The sequence below is a fragment of the Canis aureus genome, chromosome 13 (genome assembly GCF_053574225.1).
Source record: "Canis aureus isolate CA01 chromosome 13, VMU_Caureus_v.1.0, whole genome shotgun sequence".
Taxonomy (NCBI): Eukaryota; Metazoa; Chordata; class Mammalia; order Carnivora; family Canidae; genus Canis; species Canis aureus.
Window position 1 is genome coordinate 38075141 of NC_135623.1, and position 24453 is coordinate 38099593.

A 24453-nucleotide genomic window follows, 5' to 3' on the forward strand; every position below is an offset into this window, starting at 1 on the left:
TCCGGATTGCCCAACACTGGAACATTTTACCCATACAATAACTAAATTAAAATTAGTGGAGGACCATAGAGCCTCTTTGAGCTCTGAGGCTTCTTGGGAAGCAGAGGGGATGTGGAAACAGTGTAGTCCAGGCGTTGTCATCTCTGTCAAAAGCTTCCCAGAGCTCCCAGTCAAGGGTGAATTAATACTGCTTTTCTGTGTATTTCTACAATGATATTTTAGGAACATACTCCATTAGAGCACTTACCACAAAATTCCATGAAATCTCTCCATCCTCATATATTCTGGGATCCTTGGGAGCAGAGATTGTGCCTTTTATACCCTTATATGCCCTTCGCTGGTACCACCACCGCTGCTTCAGCATGTAGCACCCTGACACGCATGAATGTGTCTGACACAATTTGAGAACATTAAACGTATGTCTGGCTGAGCAGCTTAATCATGAACTGGAGAAAATGGGGTGCCAGAAAAACCCATGTCACAAATTGAAATTCCTAGCAGGTTCCCAAGAAAATGACAAAATCTAACAGGAAGAAAAGAAAAAGGTTTTCTAGTATTAAAAATAAGCTATAAGATAAGCTCTAAGGTTGATGACAAACCTCAGTCAATAGTTGGTCATAGTAGCAGAGAGACAAGAGAGAACAATGTGCATCATAGGAAATATATTCCCTGGCTCAAAGATATGCCTCTCTTTCAATCTGTGTGGCAACAAGGAAATCTGGTTGACATTTTTTTGATGATACTGATTTCTAAGAAAAGCCAGAAATCAGGTATTTACATGACATATCGCAGTTTTAACATGTTGACTTCAAATATATGTATGAACCAAACCCAACACACTTTGAGTCTAAAACAGGCCATCGGAGTCTTAATGCCCTCTGAATTGTTCTCTGCAAGACTGACAGAGCTGAATCAGTACTTTAGGAAGTTTTCATTTCATACCAGGCTGTTTAAATATTCCATGCTGATGCACAAGCATATTCAAATTCAATTCCCAAGGTGCTGTGTCCAGAAGCATGCTGACAGTGGCTTCCATGTAATCATTTTATAATCCTCTACTACATTTCCTATATTTGACTCTCCTGGGTGAGCACTTCAATTGTACAGCCAAGTCAGTTCAAATATCAGCATCTCTGCTTTCAAACGTTATTGGTTTTTCCCCCTTTACTTTTATCACTGCTATTGAGTTACTGTTCCTTACTACATTTCCCATAATTCTTCACTATGTTCATTTCACCCAGCCAGCTCTTTTTTTTTCACCCTTCCTAGAATCTGACAGGCCACAGAAATATCTGATTTCCAAGAGACGCTCGCATTCTATACTGATGCCATCTAGGAGTGTAAATGCCCAATATCATGCTGCCGAGTGGAGAAAGGTAAGAAAAAAATCGTTGTTGGTCTTTGTATTCCTCTAATCGTTTAAAATCTTTTGAAGAAACAGAAATGTTTTATTTTTCAACCACGGTCTTGGTTACTTTTTTTGCTCCATCTGTGCAAACCAAAATGCAATGAAATTTTTTGAATGATAGAACTGGAATGTGTACTCAGAATGTGACACCAATAAGATTGCAAGGAATATTGAAGGAAGTCTTCGAGAAGACTGACAGTGACTCTGACTCCAACAGCAGGGATTTGAATATAAATCTTGCACAAATAAATGAACTATTAAGAAAAATTAATCTGCTATAAATAGCAGATTCATTTAAGTTAGGCAAGAGGCTAATTTTTACAACTATCAGAAAACATGTATTAAGTCACTTTCAAATAATTTCATGATATGATTATTTTTCACATTTTTCAAATAAGGAATCAACATTGAAGACAAGAAAAAAAAATCCAAAGAAAATTTGAATTGGCTAAAGCAAAATTTAGTTACTCTGGTAGTAACAGGATTTTTTTTTTTTAACTGAACGTGATTGACAATCCTATTTTCCGACTAGTGTAGATTATAGTTCTATATTAAACATATATATTTGAAGATTGATTGTCTTCTGTCTGGGATTTATATAAAACTAGTATATTAAAATATGCCATGTATGTGGTTAACCCAGTTGCAAATCATTAAACCATTATTTAGTAATTAGCATTGTTCATATAAAAAGAATGAGATACATGCATCATTTATTTTCAATACAGCTTTGCATAATTAGAGTAATATGCAATTTGATCTATTAAAGTACTAATTAAATACAAAATATTTAATATGTACCAGAGAGTTGTGCTCTGAAATTGCACAATTATCTATTGTGTTATTATTTCCTTCATTGACCCTTCCTCCAAAGCATGGGGGAGTATTCCATAAAATACTTTCAGGAAAAAAGGAGTATTAAGATACAATGAGAACCACAAAGAAGTCCTGAGTTGGTCAATAGTGTTACACTTCTCCAGGCAAGTAGAAAAATCTAATTTATGTTCTACCTCCTTCCCAAGGCCCTTCTTTGTGCCTTTGAATATGGTATAATTAATAAGATGGCCCCAAACAGTCAGAAAAAGGAAAAGGGGAGAAGTTGAAGTGTCTAGAAAAATTGGAAATCTTTTTCCAGTTTTATTGAGAAATAATGGACATATCTGTATGAGTTTAAGGCATACAGCATGATGATTTGATTTACATGCATTGTGACATGGATACCACAATAGGTTCAGCCTACATACATTGTCTCATTTAGATACAATAAAAGTAAAAGAAAGAAGTAAACAATATAGGGAAAAATTATCTCCTGGTGATGATAACTCTTAGGATCTACTCTCTTAACAACTTTTCTATCATATGGCAGTGTTAGCTATAGTCATAGTGTTGGACATCACATCTCTAGTACTTTTATACAGAATAATTCTAAAAAAAATAAAAATAAAAAAAGAGGTTTTTCTTTTTTTTTTTTTTTCCAATCTTTCATTAGGGAGTCTATCTTTGGGAAGATTTCTATCCCTGGCAAGAGGTCAAAGTCATATATTCTTATTATTCTTTTTTAATTTAGCTTCAATGTATTACCAGATGAAATCTTATCACTTCATTCAGAATTTATCACTTTATCCTGCTCAAGAATCTAGCATTATCGACGATATCAAATCCAATCTCAGACATTACTCAGGGCCTTCTGACATATCAGCCCTTGCTGATTTTAGAATAATTATGAGGGGGATTAAAACAATAAATGACAGTATTTTCCTAGGTACAGTGCTAAATGAGTTACATTATCTCATTTAATTGATTGAGGTTAAAAATAAGGGGGGAACTGAGGTGTGCCTGGATGGCTCAGTTAGGTGGCTCTTTGATTAAGGCTCAGGTCATGATCTCAGGGTGGTGAGACTGAGCCCCGTGTTCGGCTCCATGAGGGGGCATGGAACCTACTTAAGAGTCTCTCTCTCCTTTTCCCTCTGTCCCTCCACCCATTTGCATGCCCCTCCTCTCTCTCTCTCTCTCTCCCTCTGTCTCTCTCTAATAAATAAATAAAATCTTTTTAAAAAGGAAAATAAAAAGTGGAGAAACAGATTGTGAGAGGTAACCCAACTTGGATTGAGTCTTATACTGCTTCTATGTTGCAGAGCTGAGCCAAATCCAAGGGAATGTGATCTGAACCAGTGTTCTTAACCATCCACTCTATTGCTACAAATTTCATGGTATCCCAACACTCCATAAGCCTCCTCTGAACTCTCTCTAAATGAATCAGACCAGACTCTTCCATTTACACAGTGTCAACTTATTCTTTTCTCGGTGCCTTAGTTCATGTTTCCTCTCTTAAAGTGTGTACTTTGTCACTTAGCCAAATATTCTTTCTCTTTCAAGGCGTGAGTCACATGCTTCACCTCCACAGCTCTTCCACCCCAGATGCATACCTCGGATCTAAATCCATTCCTATTTCCATAGTGCCTAGTGTAGAGATACAAAGGTGATTATCTCTCAATAAATGTATTTCCTGAAAGCATTAGTAGTAAAGACATAAATAATCCATTATAAAACAAAGAATGTTGTCACGCACATTTGATTCCTTGTTATAAAAGATAGGTTTGCTGCCAGACCTCGTTCCTGTGCCAGATTTTCCATCATCAACAAAATTTTCAAAAAGATTTTCATTCACTTTCTGACTGTCCTTGGCCTATGTCCAATTTTTTTTTTCTTAAGAGCTTCCAAATTTAATTTTAACTTCAAGTCCTGCTGCTGAATACAAGCATAGAGCCAGAGCAGAGATTTGCCTTGCAGAGAAAAAGGGGTCCATTTTAATTGGGAGGCAAAAGAGGGACTGTATTGAAGTTGCATCTGTTACCTTAACAATGGCAGGCTCCATTCTTTTCCTGGCTGTTCCTTCCTAGCATTCCTGCTCCCTTTGCCATAAGACTCAGGTGCATTAACACTTATGGAGCAAGTCCTGCCATGGCCATGACAATGAAGGAGAGTTCTTCCTGAGAGGGTAGGAGAATCACTAAAGCTCCAGTCAAATTTATAGCATGTTATTCAGACACATTTAGACAAATCCTACCCTTGTGATGTGATATCCTTTTTGTTTCTCTGATGTATTATTGATAGGATAGGGGCTAACTGCCAAATTGTCAGGCTAGTGAGGGGGTTGCTCTGGACCTTATATGCTAGGCAACTTCAGGAATATAGGTATCACTTCAAGAATGTGGGTTTAGATTCATGCATATTTGTACTTACAGAAAAGGCATCATGGTATAGTGATTGAATTGACTCTGGAGCCAGACTTAGGGTCAAGTCCCAGTTTTGATACTTCAAACTGTGTAACCTGGACGACTTATTTGACCTCTATTTAATACTCACTTTTTTTTTTCAGTTGTAAAACAAGGATAACGAGAGATCCTACCTCAGAGGGTTTTTGTGAGGATTAAAAAAAGTTAATATTTGTTAAGCATGTAAACTGATAGCAGTCAAGAGTGTTAGCTATTCTTGTTTAAACTTTGTTGAGTAATAGACTAAATAAAAAAGAACAGATTTATTGTGTGATACAAGTTTTTACTTTGTTCTTTCTTCTCAAGACCCAAACACCTTGAGAGCAGAGAGCAGGTATTATTCAACCTTGTATATCTGCAGCACTTTTCCAGGAGGTTGTTACATTATATGTGTCAATGACTATCTGCTGAATGGATGAGAGCTGCAGTAATTAGAGAAAGGGCAAAGCGAAGTAGAGTTTAAGGGTGTAATTGTCCAAAATGCTTAGGAGTGTGGAGACTATCATATTGGTAGGCTTCTCCCCATCAGTGTGGAAGTCACACCCAGAGTGATGGAAGTCATTAAAGTGGAGAGAGGAATTGCTGAGACAGGTGTCACAGGTCTCAGGAGAGGAAAAAAAGTATGAATCAAAGGCACAAGAAGGTATTAGCAAGGAAATGAGATTCGACTGTGGGCACAAATCACATATAGAGAGTTTTCCATGAAGTGGAGGTTATATTGTGAGGTGGTACTTGGAAAAAGAGAGGAAAGCCAGTGCTATTTATAATATATAATGTATGCAGTATTAATTTACGATAACTACCTTATCTCTTTTTAAACGTTCCAAGGTAATTTTCAAAACAGAGCTCTTGATTACTTTCATTTCCTCCCACCAAATACATACATATTAATAATAGCAATGTTATGAGCTGAATTATGCCCCCTAAAAATTTGTATGCTGAAGTTCTAACCCCAGGACCCCAGAATGTAATTACATTTGGAGCTACGGTCTTTAAAGAGATAATTAAATTAAAGTCATCATTAGAGTGGGACTCAGTCCCATATGACTGATGTCCTCCTAAGGTGCAGTCAGAAGACTGAAGACACAGATGATGAGCATCTATGAGCCAAGGAGAGAGGCTTCAAAAGAAACAAACCTTGCTAACATCTTGGCCTCAGATTTCCAACCTCCAGAACTGTGGGACCTGCATTTCTATTGTTTAAGCCACCCAATCATGGTACTTTGTTATGGTAGTGTTAGCAAATTGATACAAACAACAAAAACGATCTATTTCTTCTCTAGGCTTTATGATTTCAGCAAGTGGTACCATAATCCTTATAGCTATTGAAGCAAAAATCCAAGGACTCATTTTTTTAAAATTTTCCTTTTTCTCTTGATGCCTGTATCCACATCTAAGCCATCAGCACTTTTTTAAATCTCTACTTTAAAATATTCACAATCTAAATAAATAAATAAATAAATAAATAAATAAATAAAATAAAATAAAATATTCACAATCCAATGAAGTGAACTCTACATCCTTACTTTAAGCCACCTTTACCTCTCTTTGTCTACCTCTTCAACCAATTTCATATCATTGTACTCTGAAACTTTGCTAAGTCATATTGCCTTTTTTCTCTTCTTCATATATTCTAGATTCATTGCCAATCTTGGAAGTCTTTGCTTTCTCACTAATTATTTCCTCTGCTTATAATTATCTGTGCCTTCTTTCCACCAAATATCTGCATCTGGGTCAATACCCATCTGGTCACTGGGGTCTCAGTTAAATGTGTTCTCAATGACAGCTTTTACAATGTCTCAGTCTAACAGTCCCAACATATAGCCTTGCTTTATTTTCGTATATGTATTATTAACATATTTGCCTGCTTCTTATGGGTTAATAAAGAATGTTGATTGGGATTTATTGCTGTGCTAGGATTGGCAACTTGTTTGCCATTGAACACAGGAGATATTAAATATCCCTTAAATATATTTTTTTCTTGTTAAAGAAATATAACTATAAAGAAATCTACAATTAGAGGCAGGTGATTCTCTTCAAAGTTTATTCAGAGGAAATGAAAATGGCCCTACTCTCAGTACCATAACACACAACCATCCATAAAGAATCTATAGGGATGGTTAGGGAACACACAGAGAGAGAGCATGCATTTATTCATCCCTCCCCTGAAGCCAAGTATGATTAATGGGTTGAAATTGGGGGTGTCTACAAGAAAGAAGTATCAACTCTCCATCCTCCACTGTATATCTACTCAGGCTCTTATATCAATGTGCCTACCTAAAGATGGTAATGACTTCATAAGATGAGAGAAGAGATAGCATTGGACCCATCTGCAATCTTATTGATAGTTGAGGTGGGTATGCGGATGTTTCCCATGAGGGGACACCTCATAAGTTAGATGGACATTAGCTGTTTTCCTTGTTTCTGACCCCAGGACAGCAGCCAGGAGGGGCCACGAGGTATACCACTAGTGATGTGAGCTGAGGCAATGAAAGAGGTAGCATTAGAATTATCTCCCACATTATGGGGTTCTATGGTCAAAGAGTTTAGAATGTAATGTGAAAATCTCATACCAGGGCCTTACAGGAGATGCAGAATTGGGATACTTATTCTATAGAAAGTACCAGCTGCAACACAGCATTTGCAAAGAAAGTGACAACAAACACAAGCTGCAAAAAGAGACATTTGTCTCTTTGCCTTTCACTCCTTGATTCTCCCAACAATGGCCTACAGATGGAAAGGAGAACTGTATGGCTATGAATCAGGCATGAAACTGGAGTTTTAAATGGCTTAAACTGGAAATAAACAACATTTATTAAGCAAAAAGTACCAGAGAATTATGGACTCTTCCCTTTAAGGAACAACAACAACAAAATGAATTCCATAGAAAAGCATTCATATTTTTATACCATAGATTTGAGATTCTTTTAATATACTAGCTATAGCTTATTATTATGATAAGTATGCTTCCTGTACTCTTCATGTACACAAGAGTGTATCCACAATACCTAGAACAGTGTCTGCATATAATTGAGTGTAGATGACTAGCTGACTTTGCATTTTGGTTGGTAGTTGAGAATAATAAACATAGAAAGAATGGGGAGAAGCAAGGTTTGATGTCCTAGGCATAGTCAGTTTGAAACCCAAACATTTAGGTGATAATGTGATTAATCTATGCCCATGGTCAGCAGTCCATTGAAAGTCGCAAAAGAGGTTTGCAGAGATATTCTCCTGGGAGCCTCAAAAGTTCTCAGCATAAATATTTGAACAGTTGACAACCACAGAGGATACTTCTCTCTGATGGAATCAACGTAGCCCATGCTGATTGGAGGCCTCAGTCTTCAATGCTGAAACTAGATTATGGTGGGGCCCAAGTAAGTCTTGACAACAACTCTGCTCAAGTGGTTAGAGGGAGAGTTTTGTAGTACCAAGGATCTTCCTCCACAGAATGATTGGCAATGGAATATTTTGAGGAACAAATAAGTAAGGGGTTGTATACAACATAAAGCTCAAAAGAGATGCAAGACATTAATATGCATATGTTACAGTTCTCATGCCTCTTTTACTTCTGCTCTTGAACTTCATGTTGAACTGATTTCTCCTGAGTGGAAATGTGAAAGAAAGGGAGATAAAGGCAGGTAGATGAGGTAGTGAGAGAGATTGATGGTCACCTCGGGGGGAGTGTGAGATCAGAAGAACCCCCATGTGTCCTAAAAAGAGCCAGTTCATGCTGTGTAGAGCTATCCATGGCAAGCGGCTGGTTATCAGCAGGAAAACTGACAACCAGCAGAGGACTGTACCTGTTAAGTGAAGAGATGCCTGTCTCTCCTCTCCCAGCACTGATTTTTCTCCAATCTTATTCTTATTATTCTATAAGTGATTCGATTATTCTTATTATTCTATAAGTGATTCTATTATTCTATAAGTGATTTTGACTAGTAAAGACAAATAAGAAAAGATGATGAGGCATGCACCTGTGAACATAGTTGATTTTTTTACTCAATATTTTTTTTAACCAAAGTCTTTTGATAAAAAAAAAAAAACACCTCCTCTATACAGTGTCAACATTTTAAAAAAATATTCAAAGACTAACTTACAGGCTTTGATTTAACAGGTTGAAATTTAGAGCATAACTTTTTCCATTATTTTTAATGGCTTTCAGCTATTTCATTTTTTTCACTAATCCTTTTTATGTGTTATAAGAAAAAGAAATACAGACAGATATATGAAAGCCATTTTTTCCCCAGAGAAATAACATGAATGCTCTAATTTGAAGGGAACAGCAATGTATGTACTGATTGGCAAACATAAAATCTACTCTCTACTCCGAAATTTGGTTTTAATTTGATACTTAGTAAGAGAATCATGGAAGAAAATCCTCTCATCTATGGTATTAGGAGATTTCCAATCTAATCCCAGCTGAGCTTTTTTTTTACACAAATTTTGGCATGCATTATATCTTCCCTGGGCTGAAGATTTATAAAATAAGGATGTTGGTCTAGAAAATATCTAGCATCCTTTCCAAATATGAGCATCTATGACAACTTGGGGTTGGGAATCACCTCAGGCTATTATTAACTAACGAAAAGAGCCCACTGATCATTGGCAGTTCCTTAGTCCATTGTAAAATTTCTCTAAAGTCCATTTCATTTCAGACTGAATTGTAAACATACTCTAAGTTAGAACAAGACATAAAACTAAAAGAAATATGTATATATATTTAAGATTTTATTTATTTATTCATGACACACAGAAAGAGAGGCAGAGACAGCAGAGAGAGAAGCAAGCTTCCTGCAGGGACCCCAATGTGGGACTCCATGCCAGGACCCCAGGATCATGCCCTGAGCCAAAGGCAGACACTCAACCACTGAGCCATCCAGGCTCCCCTAAAAGGATTACTTTAAACATTTATCACATATAGGACAATACATTAAAGAAAAAAGTTATAACATAAGCAAAATTCCATGAGGTCAAGGACTGAATCTGTTTTATTTGTTCTATTGTCAGTGCCTGACAAAGTGACCGGTTGAATGAATGAATCCCAATAATTTGTTACAATTAAAAAAAAAAAAAAAAACCTTAAAAAAAAAAAAGATAAACTACTGCTAGCTCTCTTTGATTCCATGTTTTCTCCACCCTGCAAAGGCACAGGACAAAGTAGACATGAGGTGGGGATAAGCAAACCAATGCAGTCTCTGCCTCAGAATCTAGACAGCTGGGATGCCTGGGTAGCTCAGCGGTTGAGTGTTTGCCTTAAACTCAGGGCGTGATCCCTGGGTCCTGGGATGGAGTCCCACATCAGGCTCCTCGCAGGGAGCCTGATTATCCCTCTGCCTGTGTCTCTGCCTCTCTCTCTGTGTCTCTCATGAATAAATAAATAAAATCTTTAAAAAAAAAAAGAATCTAGACACCCCAAGGTTCAGTACCTTGTAAGTGACTGCTGCATTACTACATTGGATCCCCAGTCATTGAGTAGGGATATTTGTCCCAGTGCTGACAAGTAGGTTTATGCATGAGCCAAAGCTTATTCTTCTCTGCTGACAATAGCCTTAATGTTTTATTTCTGAGGCTTCCTCACCCCACTCTTAGAAATGTCCCTCAGATTTAGGTTTCTGACTTGGTCACTGCTCTACATTCTGATTTCTGTAAATTGCCAGCTTCCTCCATGTCCTGGCTATAGTTGGGTATACAAATAGCTTTTACAGATTCCCATAACTGTATACAGAAGCCCTTCATCGAAATTCCAACTCAAGCAAAGTCCTGTTATCTATCCATGGTCATCATTTTCCTCCATCTAATATTTATCTTACTTACGTACAATTCTGAATATTGTACATCTGGCTCTTCCATCCCATGGCTCTTTTTAGAGCTCCTTCCTATACGGCTTTTTGCTACTTTGCTCCTCTAATGGAATCTTTACTTATAGATGGGCCTGACATGAAAGCCAGACTGAGACTTCCTTAGCCTAGTATAAATAAATCATCACATTTGCCACATTGTCCCAAGTTGTAATAATAAGCCACTAGTTTTACCTATGGAAGCAATTAGCAATGCTTCCTATTTTGGGATCTATGAGAACATGATCTGACAGGTATAATAAGTATTTAGACCCTAAATTCTGAAATTGTCACCCAGTGAGAAAAATGTTGTTAGAACTTCCAATTTTCTCACAGAAAAAGTTTTGTACCATACTATTTTTGAATCATATAAGGAAAAGAAAGTAAAATTCACCCATGATCTTGTTCTTTAAAATGATGTGAAAAAGAACTAAAACTCTCCCCCCTTCACTTTTTCTAGTCTATTATTGGAAAGAATAGTTATTATTTACTGAACACCTACCATGAGGCAAGAACAGTTGTAGGCACCCAGAATCCATAAGAGAATAACAGCAACAACAACAAATTTATCTTCCTTCATAAAGCTAATATTTTGATTGGAAAAACACACAAAAAATTAAGTGAAAGAATATGATTAGCAGTGAAGAGAAAAGTGACATTAGCATGAGGATAAAAAGTGTTAGGGGAGTTCATTCTGAAATTTTTGGTTGGATGGCTGGGAAAACTTTACAGAGGAACTGGTAAGTCAAACCATGCAGACCTCTGGAAAAGAACATTTCAGGCAGATGTAATACAAGAGCAAAGACTCTGAACTGAGAGTATAACTAGAAGATTGGAAGACAGTAAGAAGACTTGTGTGAATGAACTGAAAGGAAAGATAAAAAGGAAGTGATGTTATTAGCAGGTGGGTATGGGGTTGGGAAGGGGGCAAGGATATATGTCCTAGTAAATACTTTGATTATTGCTCTGAGGCAAATGAATGAAAAAAATGTTGGAGGATTTTGAAAAAAAAAAAAAAAAAAAGAGTGAAAGGATCTCAGTCTGGCTTTAAAGGATCATCCTGACTGTGTTGAAAAGGACTGAAGGGGTTAAGTGTGACTCTAGGAGGACTAACAACAATAACTGGTCATAAAATAGAACAACTACTACAATATACTATAATTAAAGTTATATGAATGTGGTCTTTGTCTCTCTGTAAATATCTTATTGTACTGTACTCAGCCTTCTTGTGGTGATGTGAGATGATAAAATGTCTCTGTGATGAGATAAAGTGAGGGGAATGACACATTGTGCATGCAATGTGACGTAGCATTAGGCCACTAGGGACCTTCCATGATTTGTCAGATCATCTGCTTCCAAACTGTGGTTGACTGCTGGTCAGGGAAAATGCAGGACAGGGAAACCACAGCTAATGGCAAGGGCCTACTGTGATTGGATTTTCAGTATGATTTGACGGTAAAGCCAGCAGGATTTGCTAATGGTTTCGATGTGGGGTATGGAACAAGGACGAGATTCAAGGATTGCCCCCAAATTGTTAACCGTAAGGAATTGGATAGACAGAGTTGTTGCAAAGTGAGGTAGGGGATTGTTAGAATAAGTTTGGAATGACTTAAGAATCAGAAGTTCAGGGATGCCTGGGTGGTTCAGTGGTTGAGCATCTGCCTTCAGCTCAGGGCCTAATCCAGGGGTTCTGGGATTGAGTCCCGCATCGGAATCCCTGAAGGAAGCCTGCTTCAACCTCTGCCTGTGTCTCTGCCTCTCTCTGTATGTCTCTCATAAATAAATAAATAAATAAATAAATAAATAAATAAATAAAATCTTAAAAAAGAAGAATCAGAAGTTCAATTTTAGTCATGTTAACTTTGAGATGATATTATATCATTTAAGTGGAGATGTAAGCAGGCGTTTGGATATGAATTTGGATTTGGGGAAGAGATCCAGAATACAGATAAGTAAGTCTAAGGGTCATCAGAGTATAGATATATTTGGAGATAAATAGTGGATGAAATCACCAAGTACGTGATCGTAGATGAAATGAGAATAGATTTAAGAATGAGTCTTTGGCTGAAATTGAAGTTTAGAGGACTAGAAGGAGTACAGAAACAAGCAAATGAAAACCAAAATGAGGAACCAGGTAAGAAGAAAACTGGGCTTTTAAGGTAAGGGTAAAAATTGATTCATGGAATTTGTGTTATGATTATATAGATTATATATGCATAATAAAATGTCTATGTATACAAATGAATGCATACATATATTTGTTTATGTGGGGTGCAGTTATTATTTTACAAAATGGGATCATGTTACACCTAATCACCTAAAATCTGCTTTAAGAAAACAATTTATCAGGGAAGAAATTTTTGTATCATCTTTACTCTTAAGGTAAAGATGTTTTATTTTCAAGTTTTTGATTGTCCAGGATTATTAAAACAAAGTATTATAGTAAACTTAAAACAAAATACAGTGAAAATATTGGCTATAAAATTTTAAGCACTTTCTCTTTTTTATTTACTTAACAAAAATCCTCTTTGTAAAGAGAAAAATAAAGAAAAAAAAAAAAGACAAAGGAAGGAATAAAGGAGTAAGAACCAAATAGAAAAAAACTCAAATTGTCCTTATATCTTACTATTGCTATTAATACATTTCAATGCATGCTGATTCTCTTTTATTAGAATGAGAAAGTAAGTTTTGTTTTGTTTTTTTATTTTTTTTAAGATTTTATTTATTTATTCATTAGAGAGAGAGAGAGAGAGGCAGAGACACAGGCAGAGGGAGAAACAGGCTCCATGCAGGGAGCCCGAGGTGGGACTCCGTCCCGGGTCTCCAGGATCACACCCTGGGCTGAAGGCGGGGCTAAACCGCCGAGCCACCAGGGCTGCCCAGAAAGTAAGCTTTGAATAGAGCAGAAATATTTATGAAAAAAAAATTCTGAAAAAAAGACAGTTTCCTCTCATTCTTACCAGAGATAATTCTTTTTTTCTTCTCTAAGATTCTAACATCTGTTGCTTCCAAAAAGACAAACTCTAGGTCAAATCACCTATGTGGGAGCTCCATGATTTTCACTGGATAGGAGAGACGAAAAATAAATAAATTAACAGTAGTTATAATGTGTTACTATTCACACATTTAAGACAGCAAAAATATGGTCCATTATTTCACAGCATCTGGGAAACAGTGAAGGAGTCGAAGGCATCCTTTTAGAATATGAGACTATCTCTCAAAGGCTCTTCTTACCACCCCTTCAGGATTCCCCCAAGTGATGTCACTTTTTAAACAGTCAGTTGGCTATGTCACAAGACTTTTCATTTACTAGAGCATAAGTGAAAATCAAATACATGATTATTGAACATTGACTGCATACAAGAAACTGTGGTAGGCGGTTTGTACTTTGTCTCACGTTTCAGATTGTTCACTGGTGTTCAGAGGGGAGCATATGGAAATATTGCTTTAAAAGTAATTCTTTCAAATTGAATAACAGAAATCTTATGGTACATACTTTAAGTACTTTATTAATCAGAAGTAAGTACACTGCCAAGCACAATTTTTCAACCAATAGTTCTCATGTTCCAAGGGCTAAAACAAATTAGACATGTCACTTGAAATTTCCTGAGGATTTACCATAGACATAAAAACAATATTCAAGGTGCTTGTATGGAAAACTGTCACTGAATAAAAAATAACAGACGTGGGCCAAATTGAGTCTTTTTTTTTCCTTCCTCAACTGCTGTTCTCCTGCTTCTTCACTTATATTTTTTATTTAAAAAAAAAATCAGCTGAATTGAAGTAGATTCCATGTGCAAAAGTGCTTGCTGAACAGATTTGTAGTAAACAAGTACGAAGGGATTGCATGTTGTTGAAAAGATTTCTAAATGGGTATTCTAAATTAGGCATGTAATCTCAGCTCTGCTGCTGACTATTTGAATCTTGTCATTTAGGTCCTTATGCCCTCTGTTCTCTTTGTAAAATGAAGAAAACAAGCTATGACTCAGCACTTATTCATGAGAACAGGCAATGCGATGCCAAACTGAAACTTCTAGATTAGAAACCAATACAGGTGGAACATCCCTATAGGGAATATAGCCTGGAAATTAAGAGAGGAAATTATTAGGGTATGTGTACTTTGTTTCTACTTTCAGGACTTACGGTTTCCCTTCATAGACTTATGGGTCCCCCCCCCCCTTTCTTTCCTACAGAGATGGTTTCTCTTTTAATTTGTTCTAGTTTAGCTGAGAATTTTTGCTTATTTTCTGATTTTACTTTGCCACTATTTAGGTTAAAACTACTCTTACTTTCCATTTTCTTCCTTTGCTTTTATATTTTTGTCTGTTCCATTTGCAGTTCCTCAGCACTGAGGTCCTGCAGCATCAGTTGTGCTCATTAACAACAGTTACATACTTTAAATTCTTATTTTTGAAAATAATTCTGAAGTTTTTGAAATTGAGTTTTTGCATGTGTTTATCTCCTACCTCATAATATTTGTTGAGTGACCAACTTTCAGCCTTGTTTCTGCTATTTCTCATGGTTCTTTTCTATAGATGCCAATTTTTTCCATATCTTGCCAAGAACATGCACTTGATGTCCTAAATCAATGTTCAGAATGTCCTCTTTCTTTCAGAAAATAATTTTCAAATTTCAGTTCTTATTCTCATTCTTCATGACAGTTCTTGCCGTTTCTAAGACCTCATTTCATTTGTTTGCTTTTTTGCTTTGTCTGTTGAATATTCAGCTACACTTGAATGGGGCATGACGAGTCTGAGTCTAGAATTTGGTGGAATGGAGTTTTTCTTTCCTCCTTCCCCCACCTCCTCCTTCTCCTCCTTCCTAAAAAAATCAGTTTTTTGAAATACAATTAGTATACAATGTTGTATTAGTTTCAGGTATACAATGCATTGATTCAACAATTATATTCAGTGCTCACCACAAAAAGTATATTTACCATCTGTCACTATATAACATTATTACAATATTATGGACTATATTTTCTATGCTATACTTTTCATCTACATGACTTATTTATTATATAACTGGAAGTTTTTACCTTGTACTACCCTTTACCTATTTCATCTGCTTTCCTACCCACCTCCCCTATAGCAAACACCAGTTTGTTCTCCATACTTAAGAGCCTGTTTCTGTTTGTTCTTTTTTTTTTTTAAGTTTCCACATATAAGTGAAATAAAATGGTATTTTTCTTTCTGTTTCTGACTTATTTTCACTTAGGATAATACCCTCGAGGTCAATCCAGGTTGTCACAAGTGATAAGACCTCATCTTTTTCATGTATGAGTAATATCCCATTATGTATATAAATACTCTCTCTATATGCCATATCTTTCTCTTCTTTATCCATTCATCTATCAGTGGACTCTTCAGTTTGCTTCAATTTCTTGTCTTTTGATAAATAATACTGCAATAAACATAGGGGCGCATCTGTCTTTTTGGATTAGCATTTTCATTTTCAATACCCAGTAGTAGAATTCCTGGATCATAGTAATTCTATTTTTAATTTTTTTGTAATTCTATTTTTAATTTTTTTAAGAAATTTGAGAAACCTTGATGGATCTGAGACTTTTATCCCCTTCACTGTATATTTGTTCTGCTCTAGTCTACTATACATATCCCCACTCAGATCTAGACCAACAAGCCAGGTTGATACACAAAAATCCTAATTTGCTTTGTGGTATCCAGTAGAGATTTATTGAAGTGGGGTTGCTGGACCGAGGTTCAATCTCATGCAGGTTCTTTGACCAAATTTTGTGTCCTTTTCTATAGAATTGTTTTGTGCTAGTCTCAGCCTCTCAATAGTCTTGTGGCTGGAATGGCCATTGTGGTTCTTATTATGATTGCAAGACGCCCTTAACAATTACTGCCAGGAAATTTTAAAAGAGACATGGTTTATCACTTACAAGCCTTGGAAATGACACAGCACATCTGGAGCTACATGCTGAGGTCTCAAATAAAAAGAGAAGAACATAGGCCTGTGGTTCTCCTTATATTAGGGTCAAGGGTGGGAGGCCTAGGGTTTTGCAGGATCGATCTTTACTGGTGAATTTTAAACAAAAGAGAGGGAATTTAAAGCACAGAAGAAGGAAAAAAAAAAAAAAAAAGGAAAGGCCGAATAATCAGTTATCAAAATCAGCCAAGATCTCTAAAACAAAGAAGTCTGGAAGGCAGGTGCAGATAGTTCTTTATCCATATAGTTGTGTGGCTGGCAATGCATTTATTAAAGTAGATGCCTCCACAGTGAAGCTGAGGTCAGCGACTTGGTTTACAAAAAGAAAAACCAATAGTCAGTGCTTACACCACAAGAATAAAGATAGGAACCACTTTACCCCAAAGCATGCAGTGTTTCTGGTGATTCTCCTATATTTCCTAACAACAGTGTTTTTTCCTACAGCAATTTAGCATCACATACTGCAATGTGTTTCTATACATCATATCCCACTTCCTACTGTGTCACCTACTGAGTGTTATGTCACCAAAGGGACCGAGGCAAAAAAAGCTAATGAGAGTGGAGGGGAGGGACAGCATCTGTCTCCAAAAATAGTCCCCGAGCATTTGGGAATATGAGTGACAATTTTGTATGTCATGGAGTTGGGTGGGGGGGCGAGGAGCAACAAGATGGTGTTGAAGTCATATGTTTTTCAATCTCCCTCCTCTCTCTCTCTCTCTCTCTCTCTCTCTCTCCTCTCTCTTTCTCTTTTTTAAATTCAGGGAGGGAGTAGGATGTTGGGAGAAAGATGATTTCCTGCAGTCTTCTAATTCAGAAGATGGAGGTATGATGAGTATTCCAATGTTGTATTTTTTAACACATAACCATGGACGGTGCACTAAGTAGCAATGGACCTCGGGGTTTTACCAAAGAGTTTTTGCTTATATTTACTTTGCTATTTTCAGCTTTTGGCATTTTAGTCTTTTTGTATGTTTTCATGGATATTTACTGCAAAGTTGACATAAGTCACATCATGCACTACAGAATGTCTACATGTGAACTAAAGGGCTTTTGAAGCTCATCTGAAATCAAAGCCACTATTCCAGATTGCTGGTTATATATGCCCATATTTCGTCTGAGACTTCTGTGACAGTTATTAGATTGGGCTATAAAATTTTGAGGGTATATTGAAAAACATATAAAGAAGCACTTTCATGTAGAAATGCAAGGTCATAGCAATAAAGAATCCAGGGTCCCAACTTTTATATTAGTCTACTTTTGAGTTCTTAAACAAAAATATATCATTCCAGGTCTGTAAAATTTAAGAAGCAATGAGAATCAGAGAAAATATTTATTTGAATTTGCAGGGAACAATTTCCAAATTTTCACACATTCACATTATTTTTTTAATCCAATTGTAAATAAAGGCCTATGTTTGTTATGTTTATTATAAATAAATACATAAATACACTAGGCAAAAGAAATAACTTTGAGCTTAAAATCAAGGATTTTCTAGCTCCATTACCAACTACATTGTGATATTATTCATTAATCACAAAATGATAGAACTTTAAAGGCCTCTTAAAAATCAGTTAGAATGATGGTTCAGTGTACTACTATAAATAACATCTTTTTGATAAATTTATAAATGTGATGCCGCCTCAATGAATATGATAGCTTTTCCATAGGATATTTGTGGCTTTTTATTGAAAATCACTATGCAACTAACTATGTTTTCCTTTTCAAACTGGCGTAGAGGCTGTCAATCCTTAGTGTCCATAATTTATCTTTACAACTATCAAAACGTAGTAATATATATGCAATATAAAAGCACAGCCTCAAAATTTTGACCTTCCATCCCCTCATTTGAAAACAAATTATTAAAGTTAACTTCTTGACTTTAGACATAATAAAAGTCCAGGAGAAATACACTGTCTTGTCCAGTGTTGCACTACTTGTGCATGCAAGAACTGAGGGCCCCAAATCAGCCTTTCTATAGTACCACACAATCCAGCAAAATAGAATCCACCAATATTGCCTCCCAAATTGATATCTACTCTTTTCTGGTTTTCCTCTGTGTGCTATGTTAGTTAGGACTCATTTGAGGTGCTCTGCTACCTGTATCTTCTAACTTTCATCCTTAAGATGACAAAATGGTTGTTCCAACTCCAACCATGCTGCTTAACCACAGGCATACAGGAAAGAGGGCCAGTAACCAGGAAGAGGTGATGCTTTCTTAGAATAAATCACATTATGCCTTATTAATCCAGAAATACATCATATGACCACCCCTACTTCAAAGGAGTCAAGAAGTAATTTTTTTTTTTTAAGCAAGACATTGACATCTCAAGTAAAATTCAAGCCATTACTGAATACCTGGTATTTGGTAAATATTGAGGAATTAGAAATATCTGTCCCATATATGCTTGTGTTGCTATTGACATGAATGAAATATTTGTAGCAATCATCAAGAGTACCTAAATTAATGAGATATATTATTTATGTCAGCTTCAAATAATAAAATGGATTTCCTAAATTTTTATTTGCCCTCTTTGTAATTCTTCTAGCACATATGATCTTTTCCTTTTTAAATTCAAGTCTCTATCGATAACCAATATTGCTCTCTTTTCAAATTTCAGTGATGGATGGATAATACTCTATAATGATGAGGATTTTTTCATTCTTATAAATAAGTCATGTTCTTCTAGGCCAACTGAGTGGCACATCTGAATCAATCAACTCATGCTAATGTTTGTTCATTAAAGTCTTATGAACATCAGAGTGAACTTTCATGATATTGTTAGCTACCAATGTATTTTTCAAATGAAACCATTCCCAACAAGAATATTATAATGACATTACAATGTTTTACAGTTTTTGAAAAGAATTTGTCTTTTAGGTTATCTTCCTACAGTATTGTTTATTTGTTTTCTTCTCAAATGACTGATTGAAGTTGAGTATCAACAATATAGTGACATTTTCTGGAAAGTATGAAGACCACAACGACTCTTTGTTTTCAAGTGAGTGTATATTTATACCTTAATGAACCTGATTTAAGGTTATAATTAAGATTGAATGTGGAATTTGAAGTGTCTAGTGAGAATTTGTGGCTGAATACATGGAAAAGTGAGGTGAAATTATCCTTATCGTCAATGGTCTCTCTCTCTCAAAAAAAAAACAAAACATTTTTAATACATTAACAAGCATAGAAAAAAAAAATGATTAACAAAGACCTCCAAGAACAGCTTTCTAGGACACTATTTGAGAATCTTTTTTTCATAAAGAGTCCTGTTTATTTTGTCCTTATGATATCATGTATCCTAATAGCTCCCCAAAACTTAGCAGGTAGAGTTCTTTAAAAAGAAAGTATAAGTAAAAAATACTAGACTTAAATTTATTTTCCAGGAGAAACAGTTTGAGAGAGAGACAGTGTGCATGTGTGGGGGTGGGGATGAGGCAGAGGGAAATGAGCAATAGAGCCCAAAGCAGTGCTCAATCTCATGACCCTGAGATCATGACCTGAGCAGAAATCAAGAGTTGGACACTTAACCAATGAGTCATCCAGGTGGCCCAATAAATAGTATCTTTAACAGATACTGCTGTTCCTGGTCAAGGTTTGCTGCGCAAAATTTAAGATTGGTTATGAAAATCATGTACAATGAGCTAAGAATGATGGATCTGTATAGTTTTTTGTAAAAAGCTTTCTAAAATCTGAGAAACATAGTAATTTTTTGCAATATTTACATTTTTCATGAAATTCATGTCCAAAATAGTATGGAGGAAGAGCTATAATTTATTGATTTCACTTTTCCTAGTCACACTCAATTATAAAATGTTGAATTTCATTACTCTGACAAAATATTTTCACATATGAAATTAATAGTAACTAGTATTAATCAGGATCACACAATTTTCTGATCATCTTAATAGTGACTCTGTTAACTCCCTACAAAAAAGTCAATATTTTCATCCATGTTGCAGTGATCCTAGAAATATTATAAATGCATTGATGATACTAACTGCTTAAACTGTTGTTTCCAAATAACCAAAATCACTTTAGCACACTATCTTGAAGCTGTGCATCATTACTTAGAATAGAAGGGAAATAAAGAAACTTAATCTTAAATTGGTAGTAAAAAAGTTAATGAACCTCTTTTCCTTTCTAAATTATATTGCCAGCATGAATTAAAACTAGTTTAATAGTCTGTGCAGAATATGTAGATACAAAGTCATAAAATCTATTATTGAAAATCCTATAGCTCACTAAAATTAGTCATTGAATAAGGAAACCAGGGTTTACAAATCTGGCTGTGGTCAAAACAGCGAAAAAAAAAAAAAAAAAAAAAAAAAAAAAAAAAAAGAGCATATAATGCAATTGCTCTTGTGACTCCAAATATTAAACTATGTGTGGAGGAACCTTTATGCAATGACAGATTATCCAACCAATCCAAGAAATCTTACAATAATGGATATAAGCACATATCATGTCTTTTCAGAAGGGTTGTTTAAATATCAACAATTTTTATATCAAAAATTGTATACTGTTTCAAGCATTTCTTTAAATCAAAAGCTTTTCCAATAAATCTACATATATTTAGCATAACATTTTTTTAAAAGATTTATTTATTTATTTGAAAGAGTGAGCCAGGGAGAGGGTTGAAGGGGGTGGGGGGGGAGAGAGAGAGAGAGAGAGAGAGAGAGAGAGAGATTACAGCATATTCCCTATGCTGTAATTTTGTAAGAGAGAGAGAGCTAGAGAGAGAGAGAATCTCAAGCAGGCTCTCTGCTAAGCACAGAGCCTGATGCAGGGCTTGATCCCACGACTCATGGGATTATGACCTGAGCCAAAACCAAAAGTCAGATGCCCAATCGACTGAGCCATCTAGGCACCCCTGGGCCCAATATTTTTTCAAAGATTCCAAAAATACAAACCATAAGTTAAATCTATTTTTTTTACATAATACTTGCTGTCAATATTTTAAAATATTAAAATCAACATTGAACAAATAGATTTTTGTAGCTCATTATTCAGTTTTCAAATAATTATTTCATTTTGAGATGACTTAGTTTGGAAAAGCCAATAATAAATATCTAAAGTGGAATCTCAGAAGGAATATGTTGTATAATAAATAACTACATATGGAGTGAGAGAGATGCATTTTTTTTAATTTTCATGAAATAGTATTTTTTTAATTTAAGCATAATGAACGTAACATATTAGTTTCAGGTGTATATCATAATGATTGAACAATTCTATACAGTATTTAGTGCTCACCACAAGTGTAATCACCATCTGTCACCAAAGTTATTACCATGTTATTGACTATATTCCCTATGCTGTAGTTTTCATCTCTGAGAAATAGTTATTTTGTAGTTAGAAGTTTGTACCTCGGGCAGCCCGGGTGGCTCAGTGGTTTAGCGCCGCCTTCAGCCCAGGGCCTGATCCTGGAGAACCGGGATCGAGTCCCATGTCAGGCTCCCTGCATGGAGCCTGCTCCCTCTGCCTGTGTCTCTGTCTCTCTCTATATATATATCTCTCATGAATAAATAAATAAAATCTTAAAAGAAAAAAAAGTTTATACCTCTTAATCACCTGTGTCTATTACAACCATCTCCCCATTCACCTTTTCTCTGGCAACCACCAGTTTGTTCTCTGTATTTACGAGCCTGTTTTTTCATTTTTTTTCCTTGCTTGATTGATTTATTCCTTAAATTCCACATGTGAGTGAAATCATGTGGTATTTGTCTTTCTGACTTAGTTCACTTAGCATAATGCCCTCTAAGTCCATCCATGTTGTTTCAAATGGCAAGATCTCATTCTTTTTTCTGGCTGAGTATATTCCATTGTACATACATACAATCTCTTCTTTATCCATCCATCTATTGATGGCCATTTGAGTTGTTTTATATCTTTGCCATTGTAAATAATGTTGCAATAAACATAGGGGTGCATATATCTTTTCAAATTAGTGCTCTCATTTTCTTTGGGTAAATACCTAGTAGTGGAATTACCAGGTCATATGGCAATTCTATTTTTAATTTTTTTTAAGATTTCATTCATTTATTCATGATAGACAAGGAGAGGACTGTTACAGAGAGACAGGCAGAGACCTAGGCAGAGGGAAAAGTAGGCTGCTCACAGGGAGCCCAATTCAGGATCCATCCCTGGACTGGGGATCACACCTTGAGCCAAAGGCAGACACTCGACCACTGAGCCACCTAGGCATCCTCTATTTTTAATTTTTTGAGAAATTTCTATATTGTTTTCTACAGTGCCTGCACCAATTTGCATGCCCATCGACAGTGCAAGAGGGTTCCTTTTTTCCCTACTACTTTGCTAACACCTGTTATTTCTTGTTTTTCTATCCCAGCCATTCTAATATGTAGAAGGTGATATCTCATTGTGAATCTGATTTGCATTTCCTTGATGATTAGTGATGTTGAACATCTTTTCATTTGTTGGCCATTTGTATATCTTCTTTGGGAAATTGTCTATTCAAGTTCTCTGCCAATTTTTAAACCAGATAACATGGGGGGTTTTGGTGCTGAGTCATGTAAATTCTTTATATATTTTGGATATTAAACCCTTATTGGATATTTTTTTCACTTTAAACACACATATGTCCTTTTATTAATGCTAAGATATAACCTACTTTGAGAAAAAGACCTCTTGAAAGCAAAGCTTATACTTTTGCATATACAAAGTTAATATAGGCCTTTAACTTTTAAATTTTAATATCTTCTCCCATTTAGTAGGTTGCATTGTCATTTTGTTGATGGTTTCTTTTTCGGTACAAAACTTTTCATTTTGGTATAGTCTCAATAGTTTATTTTTGCTTTTGTTTTCCTTGCCTGAGGAGACATATCGAGAAAAATGATTCAATGGCTGATGTAAAAGAAATTATTGCCTATGTTTCCTCCTAGGAGAATGTATTTCTTCGAAATACAATTCAGTTCTATCAATACTGGGAGTTTCATCCTGGGGTTAAATTAATTACTTACATGTCATGACTCCAAAACTAGTATTTTCATCTAAAAGCTATATGATCTAAAGGCAAACTGATTTAAATGAATACAAATTCCTAAATACTGTTCTAAATTATTAGTTTTATTTTTTTCTATTATACGATTCAATATGCTACTGAAAACAAAGCATGAACTACAACTGATCAAAAAGTTAATCTTCCAAGGTTGGAAATAAGATTTGATTCTTGAAGGCTAAAGAGTATGGAAAGAAGAAAGTAAGACAATTAGTAATTGTACATGCTAGGTTCCTTCCCAGATATTACAAAGCCCCTATAGACTAACTGGGCACCTAAACATAATAACATCACCACTAAAATCTTTATTAAAACTGAATGGCATTCTCTTCTGAAAAATGGAATACCACCAAAGTTCAATTCTATCTGCTGTACTGAACAGAGAAACCATTTACAAGATATAATGAAGCAAGAATCTCTTTAAAAATACATGAAGGGCAAATGTGTTTTCTTTATGAGCTTCACAAATTTGATGCACGTTCTAATTTCTTTCTGTTGTAGCTTCTCGGGTTCCATTGATCTTGTGGCGTGGGAGGACTGTTACAGTATGAATCTGTTATCAAAAGCTGTATGACAGCATTAATTAAGTTGTGCTTTGGGAAAATGAAAGCAAGCAAAATGCATATTTGCTTTTCTGCAAATAAATGCTTAAGTATAGCAATGTGCATGAATTGCTGGTATATTAATCAATTAGATCTTTTTTCTTCTTTTGTTGAGTCTCTTCTTCTTTACTTCTTCCTTTCCTTTCTTCCTTCCTTTCTTTTGCTTTAGTGATAGCTGCTATACTTGTAATACAAAGGCAGTTAGCAGGAACAGATATGAGGCATGAATGCACTACAACCCTTCATTTACAGAGAAGTTTAAGAAAAGCACATGAAATAAAATTGAATTTCAAGAACCATTGGGGCCCATAAGCAATTTTCTTAATTTGTATTTTTTATACATGTGTCGGTGTTTTGTTTGTG

At 35.5% G+C, this 24453-nt stretch overlaps 1 long non-coding RNA gene across 8 annotated transcripts in view; it reads left to right on the forward strand.

Annotated features, from left to right (window-relative positions):
* The first annotated feature begins 1266 nt into the window (after positions 1–1266).
* The window catches only part of LOC144282289 (uncharacterized), a 168407-nt gene continuing 145220 nt past the window's right edge, over positions 1267–24453 (forward strand). For 3 of the 8 annotated variants that reach the window (XR_013350683.1, XR_013350682.1, XR_013350684.1), the window contains exons 1-3: positions 1275–1376; positions 17231–17292; positions 19402–19468. This is a non-coding gene — a long non-coding RNA (uncharacterized LOC144282289). Of the gene's footprint in view, positions 1377–17230; positions 17293–19347; positions 19469–24453 lie in introns of all 8 variants that reach the window. The other 5 variants (XR_013350686.1, XR_013350687.1, XR_013350685.1 and 2 more) reach the window with 4 other exon arrangements.